The sequence below is a fragment of the Triturus cristatus genome, chromosome 3_2 (assembly GCF_964204655.1).
Source record: "Triturus cristatus chromosome 3_2, aTriCri1.1, whole genome shotgun sequence".
NCBI lineage: Eukaryota > Metazoa > Chordata > Amphibia > Caudata > Salamandridae > Triturus > Triturus cristatus.
Window position 1 is genome coordinate 303,233,469 of NC_140584.1, and position 14,523 is coordinate 303,247,991.

General features: G+C 46.2%; 1 long non-coding RNA gene across 1 annotated transcript in view; it reads right to left on the minus strand.

Moving 5' to 3' along the window:
* LOC146857217 (uncharacterized) overlaps positions 1-14,257 on the minus strand; it is an 82,469-nt gene extending 68,212 nt beyond the window's left edge. The window contains exon 1 of the long non-coding RNA XR_014979551.1: positions 13,986-14,257. This is a non-coding gene — a long non-coding RNA (uncharacterized LOC146857217). The remainder of the gene's footprint in view (positions 1-13,985) is intronic.
* Positions 14,258-14,523: the final 266 nt, after the last annotated feature.

Sequence of the window (14,523 nt, forward strand, 5' to 3'; positions counted from 1 at the left end):
AGAGGATCTGTAACAACCATGAGGATCTTAATAGATGCACTGAGGAAGCATATAGCAGATTTAAAGAAAGAGGATACAATGAAATTTTTTTAAAAACTGCTCTGATTAAAACAAGGGAAAGATCCAGGGCATCCCTTCTCACCAACAAAGTGGACAGTTTACCTGATGATAAATCTGCAGTAAGGTTGATTACAGCTTATAACAAACAAGAGAGGAAAATCCGTGCCATAATCAAACGTCATTGGCCAATTATCTTAACAGATGGGGTTTTATCGACTAGATTACCATCCCAACCAACTGTCACATACAGAAAAGGAATCTCTATGCGCACACAAATAGGTAAGGCATGTCCGGAGTTAACTAATGCCAAAATGTGGCTACAGCCCAAAAATGGCTTTACAAAATGTACCACTTGCAGGGCGTGTAAATTTGGTATTAATACCACACATTATTTTTCGCCTTTCAGCCCTGATAAAATAGCCATTAAGGGTAACCTTACCTGCAAAACAGAGTTTGCTGTATATGTCCTGACGTGCACTTGTGGACTTAAGTACGTTGGTAGTACTAAGTTGCAAGTGCATGTCAGGATAGTGCAACATTTACGCGCTATTGTTAACAACGACTCCTCATACCCGGTAGCTCGCCATTTTAAATCTACTCACAACAATGACCTTAATTGTCTAACTTATTTTGTGGCAGCATCCATTCCAAAACTACGTCGAGGTGGAGATCGAGAGAAAGCCTTAAGACAGTTAGAATCTAAATTAATTCTTGAGCTCGATACTAAGTTCCCATCTGGCCTTAACAATACTGAGGACTTGCACAATTTCTTATAAACTAGCATCATTTAGTTAGATCTTTCAAATCTGTTTTAAGTCCGGTTCTTTTTATGTATCTTATCCTTATGTCTATGTATATATTTTTAGATATGATACATGTATATTTACTGTTGCCACATACATATTTGCCTAGTGGAATATAAATCAATTGAAATATATTTTATTGTTATATATGGCTGAAATGTGCTTTAGGGATACATGTACCATGGGTATTACACTATTGTAATTCGCACAGTCACACTTTTGCTATACTTTGCACATTATATTTACATTTTAGGTGTTTTTTACTGAGGATTTGGTCTTTTAATTAGAAAAGTCAGTTTTGCTCGCATTGTGGGTTTAGAAATATAGTATTCGGTACGGCTATCACATGATGGTCGCATACTTGCATTTATGCAGTATTATTAGCATCTTAGGATCCTTATCTATGGGTTGCAGATTGGAAGGATGGTGACTTTGCACACAAATATTGTTAATCTCATTACTGAATGGTTTTTTAATATTCTTAATATATTTATATATTTATATATTTTATATTTCTATTTTTTCAGATGAAATTATTATTGAGTGAGTGCAATGTACCATCCTCATAACTACATACTATGAGATTTATCTCAGGATCTGATGTTTCCGGTCATTTGATGAAATCCAATATGATCTCTTAAGGACTTTTTCTGCATATTATGTTTAACACGCATTAATGTTGTTTTCACCCTAACCAAACAAGAAGTTATTTCAATGTAGTAATAACATTGAATTAAGGGGCACGCTTTTGAAATATAAGTTAATATTATCATTGCAAAAGACCATGACATCCTTTTAGATATATACCTGGTATCTAAAAGTGTGAAGTATTTTGTTTATGTTTATTCACGTTGTGTGGTCACATGGGTGTAGCATCACAATTTAAAAATGGCAATTTTACCTCTTTTCGTTGATGTGATCAAGGGCGAGTGACGCCCGAAACGCGTCTTCAAAGGAATCTACAGCTTAAATAAAATCATTGCTGCTTTAAATCCGTGGTTCGTGATTCCTTGGTGACTGGGTCGGCGAAGAAACAAGCTGCAAGTTTACTAAGGACCAGGTGTGTTTCTATACATTTTTATATATATATATATATATATATATGTGCATATGTGTGCGTGTAGAGAGGTAGAGAGAGGTAGAGAGAGGTAGAGGTAGAGAGGTAGAGAGGTAGAGGTAGAGAGGTAGAGAGAGAGGTAGAGAGTAGAGAGTGAGTAGTAGAGAACGAGTAGTAGAGAGTGAGCAGTAGAGAGTAGTAGAGAGTGAGTAGTAGAGAGTGAGTAGTAGAGAGCAGTAGAGAATAGTAGAGAGTGAGTAGAAGAGAGAAGTAGAGAATAGAGAGTAGTAGAGAGTAGTAGAGAGTAGTAGATTAGGTAGTAGAGAGTGAGTAGTAGAGAGTGAGCAGTAGAGAGTGAGTAGTACAGAGTAGTAGAGATTAGTAGAGAGTGAGTAGTACAGAGTGAGTAGTACAGAGTAGTAGAGAGTGAGTAGTAGAGAGTAGTAGAGAGAGTAGTAGAGAGACAGTAGTCGAGAGTGAGTAGTACAGAGTAGTAGAGAGTGAGTAGTAGAGAGTGAGTAGTAGAGAGTAGTAGACTGAGTAGTAGTAGAGAGTGAATAGTAGAGAGTGAGTAGTAGAGAGTAGTAGAGAGTGAGTAGTAGAGAGTAGTAGAGAGTAGGTAGTAAAGCATGAGTAGTAGAGAGTGAATAGTAGAGAGTGAGTAGTAGAGAGCAGTAGAGAGCGAGTAGTAGAGAGTGAGTAGTAGAAAGTAGTAGAGAGTAGTAGAGAATGAGTAGTAGAGTAGTAGAGAGTGAGTAGTAGAGAGTAGTAGAGTAGTAGAGAGTGAGTAGTAGAGAGTAGTAGAGAGTGAGTAGTAGAGAGTGAGTAGAAAGTGAGTAGTAGAGAGTAGTAGAGAGGGTAGTAGAGAGGGTAGTAGAGAGTAGTAGAGAGTGAGTAGTAGAGAGTAGTAGAGAGAATAGTAGAGAGTAGTAGAGAGAAAGTAGTAAAGAGTAAGTAGTAGAGAGGGTAGTAAAGAGGATAGTAGAGTGAGTAGTACAGAGTAGTAGAGAGTGAGTAGAATAGAGTGAGTAGTAGAGAGTAGTAGATTATGAGTAGTAGAGAGTGAGTAGTAGAGAGTAGAGAATAGTAGAGAGTAGCAGAGAGTGAGTAGCAGAGAGTGAGTAGCAGAGAGTAGTAGAGAGTGAGTAGAGAGTGAGTAGAGAGTGAGTAGTAGAGAGTGGGTAGTAGAGAGTGAGTAGAGAGTGATTAGTAGAGAGTAGTAGAGAGTGAGTAGTACAGAGTAGTAGAGAGTTGTAGAGAGTGAATAGTAGAAAGTAGTACAGAGAGTATTAGAGAGAGAGTAGGTGAGAGTAGTAGAGAGTGAGTAGTAGAGAGTAGTAGAGAGTGAGTTATAGAGAGTAGTACAGAGAGTAGTAGAGAGTGAGTAGTAGAGAGAGAGTAGTAGAGAGTAGTAGAGAGTGAGTAGTAGAGAAACCCAAGAGTCCAGAGTAGGGTAACCCTCGCCTTTTGGACATGCAGTTCTGTGTGTCCAATTTTGCCTCGGAAACGAGGTGCCCAATTTTAACATCAGGATTAAAAGCACTAGAATGGAAAATCAAAAACCTGGAAGGGGAAGTAAATCGGGAAACTAAAGTGTTCTGCTACACACTACTGTGATTTGGAACTTTCGGCAGCCCATACAATAAATCCACTGCTTCCATGCTACAAAATGGTCCGAAAAAACACATTTTTCCCACATTTCTGTGGTGGAAAGTTCTGGAATCTACGTGGATCCACAAAGTTCCACCCACCCCGCGTTCCCCAAAGTTTTCCAAGAAAAATGATACCTCACTTGTGTGGGTCGGCCTAGTGCCCGCGACAGGAAACGGTACAAAAGGCAACGTGGACACACCTCAATTTCACAGTGAAAAGTGACCCTTTTTTTGCAAAGTGCCTAGCTGTAGTTTTTTAACCCTAGCTCTGCCGGCACCCAGGGAAACCTAGCAAACCTGTACATTTTTGAAAACTAGACACCCAGGGGAATACAGGATGGGGTGACTTGACTGCCTCCCACCAGGTTCTGTTACCCAGAATCTCTTGCAAACCTAACAAATTGTCAAACAAAACACATTTTACCCACATTTCTGTGGTGGAAAGTTCTGGAATCTGCGTGGATCCACAAATTTTCACCCACCCCGCATACCCCAAAGTCTTCTGAGAAAAATTATACCTCACTTGTGTGGGCTGGCCTAGTGCCCGCGACAGGAAACGGCGCAAAACGCAACGTGGACACACCTCAGTTTCGCAGTGAAAAATGACCCTTTTTGGGCAAAATGCCTAGCTATAGTTTTTTAACCATAGCTCTGCCTGCTCCTAGGGACGCCTAGCAAACCCATACATTTTTGAAAACTAGACACCCAGAGGAATCTAGGATGGGGTGACTAGACTGCCTCCCACCAGGTTCTGTTACCCAGAATCCCTTGCAAACCTATAAAATTGTCCAAAAAAACACATTTCCCCCACATTTCTGTGGTGGAAAGTTCTGGAATCTGTGTGGATTCACAAATTTCCACCCACCCCGCATTCCCCAAAGTCTTCTGAGAAAAATTGTACCTCACTTGTGTGGGTCGGCCTAGTGCCCGCGTCAGGAAACGGCACAAAAGGCAACGTGGACACACCTCAATTTCACAGTGAAAAATGACCCTTTTTTGGCCTAGCTGTAGTTTTTGAACCATAGCTCTGCCGGCACCTAGGGAAACCTAGCAAACCTATACATTTTTGAAAACTAGACACCCAGGGGAATCCATGATGGGGTGACTTGACTGCCTCCCACCAGGTTCTGTTACCCAGAATCCCTTGCAAACCTAAAAGTTTGTCCCAAAAAACACATTTTGCCCACATTTCTGTGGTGGAAAGTTCTGTAAACTGCGTGGATCCACAAATTTCCATGCACCCCGCGTTCCCCAAAGTCTTCCGAGAAAAATGGTTCCTCACTTGTGTGGGTCGGCCTAGTGCTCGTGACAGGAAACGGCGCAAAACGCAATGTGGACACACCTCAATTTCGCAGTGAAAAGTGCCTAGCTGTAGTTTTTTAACCCTAGCTCTGCCGGTACCTAGGGAAACCTACCAAACCCACACATTTCTGAAAACTAGACACCCAGGGGATTCCAGGGAGGTATGGCTTGCGTGGATCCCCCAATGTTTCCTTACCCAGAATCCCCTGCAAACCTCAATTTTAGCTGAAAAATCCACTATTTTCACACATTTTTGTGTTGGAAAGTTGTGGCATCACAGGGCTGACACAAATTTACTACCACCCAGTGTTCCCCCAAGTCTTCCGATAAAAACGGTGCCTCACTTGTGTGGGAGGCCCAAGTACCCGCGACAGGCAAGGGCCCAAAACGTATTGAGGCAAGTTTTCAGGAATGCGTGGGTTTGGTAGGTTTCCCTAGGTGCCGGCAGAGCTAGGGTTCAAAAACTACAGCTAGGCACTTTGCCAGCATAATCGTTGGCGTCTAGTGGGCTTTTTGCCCCCGGGGGCAGATTGGGGGCTACTGCCCCCATCTTCCCCCCAGGGGGGGCAGAAAGGCTGTAATTGTTGCGGGTGGGGGTGGGGGCATTGGCATGCCCGTTTTGGGCAGCCCCCACCCTAATTAAAATTTTCCCAAAAAAATCCCTGGTGTCTAGTGGGCTTTTAGCCCCCGGGGGGGCTGATTGGGGGCTAATGCCCCCATCTGCCCCCCAGGGGGGGCTGAAAGTCTACTAGACGCCAGGGAGATTTTTGGGCAAATTTTAATTAGGGTGGGGGCTTCCCAAAACGGGCATGCCAATGCCCACACCCTAATTAAAATTTGCCCAAAAAATCCCTGGCGTCTACTGGGCTTCTTGCCCCTCCCGGGGGGCAGATTGGGGGCTAATGCCCCCATCTACCTCCCAGGGGTGGTAGAAGGCTGAAATTTTTGCAGGGGAGGGGCTGGGGGCATGGACATGCCTGTTTTGAGCAGCCCCCACCCTAATTCAAATTTGCCCCAAAAAATCCCTGGTGACTAGTGGGCTTTTTGTCACCCGGGGGTGCAGATTGGGGGCTAATGCCCCCATCTGCACCCAGGGGGGGCAGAAAGCCTACTAGATGCCAGGGATTTTTTTGAGCACATTTTAATTAGGGTGGGGGTTGCCAAAAACGGGCATGCCAATGCCCCCACCCTAATTAAAATTTGAGCAAAAAATCCTTGGCGTCTACTGGGTTTTTGCCCCCCCCAGGGGGCAGGAAGGCTGTAATTTTTGCAGGGGAGGGCTGGGGGCATGGGCATGCCTGTTTTGGGCCACCCCCACCCTAATTCAAATTTGCCTAAAAAAAACCCTGGCGACTAGTGGGCTTCTTGTCCCCCCGAGGGTGCTGATTGGGGGCTAATGCCCCCATCTGCCCCCCAGGGGGGACTGAAAACCTACTAGACGCCAGGGATTTTTTTGAGCACATTTTAATTATGGTGGGGGTTGCCAAAAACGGGCTTGCCAATGCCCCCACCCTAATAAATATTTTCCCCAAAAAAACCCTGGCGTCTAGTGGGCTTTTTGCCCCCCCGGGAGGGGCAGATTGGGGGCTACTGCCCCATCTGCTCCCCAGGGGGGGGCAGGAAGGCTGCAATTTTTGCGGGGGAGGGTGTGGGGGCATGGGCATGCCTGTTTTGGGCAGCCCCCACCCTAATTCAAATTTGCCACCCAAAAAAACCTGGAGACTAGTGGGCTTTTTGCCCCCCCCGGGGTGCAGAAAGCCTACTAGACACCAGGGATTTTTTTGAGCAAATTTTAATTAGGGTGGGGTTTGCCAAAAACGGGCATGCCAATGCCCCCACCCTTATAAAAATTTGCCCCAAAATATCCCTGGCGTCTAGTGGGCTTTTTGCCCCCCCGGGGGGGGCAGATTGGGGGCTACTGTCCCATCTGCCCCCCGGGGGGGCAGGAAGGCTGTAATTTTTGCGGGGGAGGGGGTGGGGGCATGGGCATGCCCATTTTGGGCTGCCCCACTCTAATTCAAATTTGCCCCCCAAACAACCCTGGCATCTAGAGGGCTTTTTGCCTCCTCGGCGGGGCAGATGGGGGCTAATGCCCCCATCTGCCCATCACGGGGCCTGAAAGTCCACTAGACGCCAGGGAGTTTTTTGGGCAAATTTTAATTAGGGTGGGGGCTGCCCAAAACGGGCATGCCAACGCCCCCACCCTAATTAAAAGTTGGCCAAAAATCCCTGGCGTCTACTGGGCTTTGTCCCCCCGGGGGGGCAGGAAGCCTGTAATTGTTGCGGGTGAGGGGCTGAGGCATGCGCATGCCTGTTTTGGGCAGCCCCCACCCTAATTCAAATTTGCCTAAAAAAATCCCTGGCGACTACTGGGCTTTTTGCCCTCCCCCCCCCCCGGGAAGCAGATTGGGGGCTGATGCCTCCATCTGCCCCCCAGGGGAGGCAGAAAGCCCACTAGACGGCAGGGATTTTTTTGAGCAAATTTTAATTAGGGTGGGGGTTGCCAAAAATGGGCATGCCAATGCCCCCACCCTCATAAAAATTTGCCCCCCAAAAATCCCTGGCGTCTAGTGGGCTTTTTGCCCCCCCCGGGGAGCAGATTGGGGGCTACTGCCCCCTCTGCCCCCCGGGGGGACAGGAAGGCTATAATGTTTGCGGGAGAGGGGGTGGGGGCATGGGCATGCCCGTTTTGGGCAGCCCCACCCTAATTCAAATTTGCCCCCCAAAAAAGCCCTGGCCTCTAGTGGGATTTTTGCCCACCCAGGGGGGCTAAAAGTCCACAAGACGCCAGGGAGTTTTTTGGGCACATTTTAATTAGGGTGTGGGGTGCCCAAAACGGGCATGCCAATGCCCCCACCCTAATTAAAATTTGCCAAAAAAATCCCTGGCATCTACTGGGCTTTTTGCCCCCTCCCGGGGGGCAGAAAGGCTGTAATTTTTGTGGGGGAGGGATGAGGGCATTGGCATGCCAATTTTGGGCAGCCCCCATCCTAATTCAGATTTGCCCCAAAATATCCCTGGCGTCTAGTGGGCTTTTTGCCCCCCGGGGGCAGATTGGGGGCTACTGCCCCCATCTCCCCCCCTGGGGGCAGAAAGACTGTAATGGTGGCAGGGGGTTGGGGGCATTAGCGTGCCCGTTTCAGGCAGCCCCACCCTAAAAACAATGCGCAAAAAGAAATCCCTGGTGTCAAGTGGGCTTTCTGACCCCCCCAGTGGGGCATATTGGGGGCCACTGCCCCATCTGCCCCCCAGGGGGGCAGACAGGCTGTAATGGTGGAGGGGAGTGGAGGCATTGGCGTGCCAGTTTCGGGCAGCCCCCACCCTAAAAAAAAGGTGCAAAAAAAATCCCTGGTGTTTAGTGGGCTTTCTGCCCCCCCCGGGGGGCAGATTGGGGGCTACTGCCCTCATCTGCCCCCCGGGGCAACAAGGCTGTAATGGTGGCGGGGGTGGGGGCATTAGCGTGCCCATTTCGGGCAGCCCCCACCCTAAAACAAATACCTGGTGTTTAGTGGACTTTCTGCCCCCCAGGGGGCAGATTGGGGGCTACTGCCCCATCTGCCCCCCAAGGGGTGCAGAAAGACTGAATTTAGGCCATTTTTGTATGGGGGGAGCGAAGGCCCTTGCCCAAGGGGCTGCTCCCCCCTCCCTGGTGTCTAGTGGGTGGATCCCTGCCAAGCAGGGATCCACTGGGGAGGGGTACCATTGGAAAGGGGAGATTCAACCCTCTCCCGTCTTTCTATGTGCCTGGGGGGCTGAGATAGCCCCCTGAGCACATAGAAAGTGAAACTGAAATGAGCCTAAAGGCTCATTTCAGTTTCGGTTTCTGTGCAATGAAGACAGCGCGACGTGCGCGCTGATCTTCATGGCACAGAAACCAGGGAGGGGGCCTCGGGAGCTGGGGAAGCTCTTCCCCAGCTCCCAAGGTCACAGGGATTAAAAATTTCGTGCCCCTGGCATCATGATGGAATGGTTCCGTCATGAGCACAGGGGCACCGATGCTCATGACAGAACCATTCCGTCATGAGCATCGAAGGGGTTAAACCTTGCAAAGGGCTTCACGGGGAAGCCCCGTTTGACAGCAAAGCCCTTGATTCGAAGAGTTCTGGACTGACCAGTGAACCCCTCCAGTTTGATGTATGTGCACCCGTTGAAAATTCCTCCTCAGAAAAACTATTGTAAAAATGAATCAACTGACTGGAGGTTAATATTACAAACTATTCTTCGACGGGCACTGGAAATACTGATAATTGATGCCAGTGACGTTTCAGAACCAAGACGCGCACAGCTTTGTATTTTCTCAATGGGTTTCTTTTGCTCATGTGAATGGTTCCCGCTTCCTTCTCTGCAGGTTCGTAGTCGACATAATGTAAACTTCTCCTGTGCGTGCGAAGCAATGGCGAGGGTATAGACCGGGGTCTCATGTGCTAATTCAAGCAGACACAGGCACGAATACTCTCTGTGCCAGGCAGTCTGTGCCTCTCTCTGTCTTTCCGATCTCAGTTTTTCATTCCCAAAGCTTGTGCTGCTGCCTGGAAGTGATGATTAGACAGTGTCATTAAAATCATGAGTTGGTTCCAATGAAAAACTAAGAGCTTGTTTTTAAGATGAGGTGAGACCTAACTCCTCTCGTTACCATGCACGGCGGTATTGGCCAATTTCATGGTATTGTTTTACCTGACATCTGAATGTCGGCCTTGTCATACATCAAACTGATTAAAAGACAACCACAGCACTCGATTGTTTAACTCAGAGCGACTACTTCTACAATGGTGGCATTTGTAATGCTGCAAGGAGATTGCAGCACGGACAGGCAATGCCAAGGCAAAGGAAGCGCGATGCAATTATAAACACGCACTGCCTTTGCCAAAGGGGAATGATCACAAAAAAGTGCGTAGCGGCTAATTAGGAGACACTGTCTCCCGTCGCAAGTAAAAGATCAAATCCCGGTGGGTGGGGCTTAAAGGAGACAGGGTGGCAACAAGCACCTATTGACATGCCTTCGGTGCAATCATTGCACTGCCATTGGCATCATTTGTGACGCAAAACGACGCGCACGAATCACAACTTAAGGCGAAGCTGAGACGAGGCTTCTGGAATCGTATCGATTCCAAGAAGCCTCGTGAGATGAGAGCAGCGCATGCGCTGCTTACATCAGGCCGAGACCTAAAAAGGGATGTTGGTGAATTGGGAAATCTTTAAACAAGCATTGGCAAAGTCAATAAGCCTCGCCTTTTGGACCTATTTGCATTTCCAGTAGTTTTAGTCATTTGGCACAGCAACTCTTGTGGTCTACTGCGGGGAAAGCTTTTGAAATGGTCGGTAAAATGATGGAGCTGTTTTTTTGTGTCTTTTTAGTTACCAATCTGAGTCGGATTGGTCTCTGGCGTAATGAAACTTGAGGGGGCCCCCCTGCCAGGTACGTGGAGGGACACTTCTGGACTCAGTTAGGAGCTCTCCGGTCAGAGTACTGTGCTGAGGGGGCCCCTGGAGCTTGGAGGCCCCCAGGCTGCAGGGGCCTGTTTAACGCTACTGGGATTGGTAACTAAAAAGAAAAAACTGCACAACACAGGGACGCGAGGCAGAAACAACATGGGGGAGCAGGTGGGGTCTGGGTTTTTAAAGGGTGTGGGAGAAACATAAAATGTGGCAGAGAAGGGAAGAAGCACACGAGGGAGACAGCTCGAAAATACATGCACTATTGTAGCTTGTTAAAACAAAAAGAAAAAAGTAGAGCCTAAAAAAGTGAGCAGTTGAAGGGCATTGTAATGGATCCATACACCAGGGCTGAAACAAATACAAGATGAATAAGGAAAGACCCCACAACTAACGAATAAAAGGCAAGCAAATGAGAGTGGTAATGAAGTCAAACAATGGTAAACAATGAGTGGGCTCTAAGTGCACTGTAAGATAACAATATGTCTCTCAACAGACAGTACATGTGGTGTCTTAGGCGAGACCTAAAAAGGAACACCAAATAAATTAAAGAAATTGAAGGCTTGAGATAGGATGGGAGAGTTTGTTGAAACTGTCCTCATTACATAAAATAGCGCCCTGGAGACAGGTTGTTTTTCTTTTGGAAGTATACAAATAGGTGATACCTGTAGTTAATAAGGAAACTTTTCAACCACAGAGAGAAAGCATGAATACCCACTAAACTGCATGAAAAGTGGCTTAATCGCGATCTTAAAGTAAAAGAAAATAAACTTCATTACATAAAGTAATAAATGCATACAAGAATGCAAATAAAGTGTCAGTAAGTCCTGTTTGCAAGTTGCATAATTTTTGGATAAACCTACCAATAAAATGTGCAGTTTCCAGCATGACTTAGTCCTGATAAGCTACATTAGCAAGTCTTGCTGTGTAAACAGTCGCCAAAGTCTCACGAAACTATCAGTTTCAGATGGAGGAATCGTAAACTTCAAATTACTGAGCATATTGGGTAACATGCCTTATTCTAGTTTAATTAACAAACAAAAATGAATACCTAATGTAAAAGGTGCAAAGTCCAGCAATTTGGCATGTCATTATAAGTAAGCAAAGGAAACAACATACAGGCACATAAACAACAAGTTAAGCATTTCTCTGCATGCAGTTTCTAGCTTCTTCTGATAAAGAATATGGGGCATATTCACAAGAAAATGTAGGAGTGCGGAGCTGTGCCAAAGTTGGCAGTGCAGCGCTCCGAGATTTTCAAAACACCGGGATGCGCCATATTCACAAGAATTCCCCTAGCACTGGCACGAAAAATGCGGCCTAGTGCCATTGCAGGCACCATGCCGCCATGTTGCAAGGGTGCCTAAAAGGGGTGTATTTAGAAGGTGGCATTAAGCCACGCAAAGTGGCTTACAGCCACCTTGTAAATATAGAAAATGGTGCTGCATCACTGGAGCGTAAAAAACATATGAGGCTCTGGTGGCGCTAAGGGCTTGTAAATATGCCCCTATTTGTCTAAACCTGCACTGGTAGTTTTGGTACTTTTAACGCTGTTTGATTGTAAAATTATAGTTTCCTGGATTCATAAATCACTGTACTGTATTTAATGTCGTGCAAGACTAAAGGAAATAGGTGAAAATCATAAAAGAGTTATCACTATTCTTCTTCATAAAGAGAGCAAAATTCTTGTTGCATTCCTTTTAATTTTAGCCAAGCATTTACGGACCAGTCCTTAACATAGATTATACTTCTCCTATGGCGCCCTTGCTTCCAGCATTTGGTAGTCTAATCTCTTTTCCTAATTCCTAAATTATAGAGAGAAGTTTGGAATATTTGCTCTGAGGTATTTGATTACTCGGGGTCCTCTGCTCACAGCCTAAAGACAGAGGGGTCCTTAGCAATTTATAAATTTGCTTTACTGCCCAGTTGTTGCTACAGTGGTGGGCAGAGAGTAAACATTTGCCAATGACTAATTCATGGAGGCCATTAGCATGTGATTGTAGAAGTTGGGCTTGAATACGGAGAACAAAACTTTGATTGAGCCAAAATATCAACGCCTAAATTTTGATGACCAAAACATTGTGGAATTAAGTTCATATTGGTGAGTACAGATTTACTATACTTAAGTCCACATCTACGTAACTTGAAGATATATTTATCATCACGGTCCACCTATGTGAATTTAACTCTTTCAGCACCCTTTTGGTGGTAGGGATAGGGTGAAAGCACTGAATCCCGAAAAGTACTCCTTGAGTGTGTGGACAAAATCCACGTCTGATCAAAGACAAACCTTAATAAGGTACCAATGGGAAGTCCCTATGTGAAGTAACCCACTAGGGAGTGGGGAAGGAAACAATTCCTTTTGTTTTAATTACCCTCACACACCCTAGTGGTGTCATGCTTCTTCATTGGGTCACCCAGACGCCTAAAAGTCGGGGTGGGCTCGACCGTATTCCACGGAGCTCTTGGTGAAAATATGGCCAGGGGGAATTAAAGATTAAAAAAACGCAGACAGATACCAGTATCCCTTTATTCTTGGATCTGTTAGGGTTATTAAAAGCATAAATAAAGAGGGTCATTGGGAGTATTTATGGTGCTATGACCCTAATGCCAACATGTTTCAGTCCTATATGGGCCTAGGTAGGTCCTGGACTTTCTTCAGGGCAATAAGACACCCTCCCTGGGAAATGCAAAAGGAGATTCCCTACACTGCTTTTAATATAAGGGCAGATAGCTGCTCCTTATTCTTTATATAAAGATAACTTATCTTTTTAATTTTTCTTTCACTCCCACTGCAAGAGAGGAAAATCATCTCTGGGCACCTCATGACTTCAAGGGGTAGCCCTTTAGTGACACAGACATCAAGGATCCCCGAATGTTGCCTGGTTTCCAGGCCTTTAAGTGGGAGGAAAAACCTGGGAGTTTCTCAAAGGAGGGTGGTCGATGTCATTAAGGCTATGGTTTAAAAACACTTAAGCTAAAAATCTGTGCCTAGCATAGTGTGCTGCCCACTGGTATTTTGCAGCTTCTGTCATTGCATCTAGATGTATGATACAACAAGTAAACTGGCACCTACAACAAGTTAGGACTAATAAGCACATAATATGGCTTCGTTGTATATAATATTGAAAATGCTTTGGTTCTTGTGGGAGAGGATGTGACATAAGGGCCATAGCTGCTGACTTTCGAGCTGGGGAAACAGGTTTGAGTCTCGCCGCCAGCTCAACATCCTGTGATTCTGGGCAAATTACGTAATCTCCCCGTGCCTACCAAAAACAAATTGTATATCCTTGTAAAATGTAACTGGTGTTCATGTAAAGCGCTCCAGTACCCTCGGGCCCAATCAGCGCAATACAGAACTGCAAAAAATTAAAGTTATAACAAAAGAGGTGAGGGCAAAAATGGAGAACCTGATGAGGACCGGTCTACGCACCTGCTTTTCAGAGCGCTGCAGGACCCGGCCCACAAAACGCCCTGCTGGTATCTGACATCACTGGTTTCATTGTCGGTGTTGCTTGCAAACACAGGTTAGCTTTCCTGTTGTTGGTCTGTACACACTAGCTGATACCACTGACTTTCCACTATGCAAATCTCAGAGCAGACCTCATGCCCCTCACTCTGCGCTACAGGCACCCCAACTCACCCAGGCGCAGCCCATGCCAGAGCGCTGCTACCCACCTGGGATCATATCACAGCAATCCCCACTGGTTCCCACAGTTCCATAGGAGAGCCCAGGTCGGCTGCTCCATTGGTCTGCCTTACATCCTCGATCAGCTACTCAGAAGGACAGCCAAGGCCGCAGGGTACCCTCTTCTGGTGCCACCGTCCGCAGTCCGCCTTCTTAGACCTGCATGATGTTGAAGCCAGGGGTGCAAAGCTTCTGCTAAGTTGAATCCCTGATCAGGATGTCTGCATGCAAGTAAACAGCGTGGCTTTGTATGGCGCAGTGTGCAGCCCTGGTACGGCCTTGCAGCACTGTGGATGCCTGTATTCCTTTTTTGGAACACGTTTGGCAAATGCTCCAGGTAGATCTATTAATACAGCACAGTTGTATGCTGCTGCTCTGGGATCATAAAAAAGTTATAGTGCATGTGGATGGAATTTTGAGTTGACACAGAAGAAAAACACGCACCCAGTAATGGCTGCCAAACAGACAAAGGGTGACGTAAGACGTAACTGCGTAACTGGACAAAGTTTATGAAGGCCTGAGCCGTCC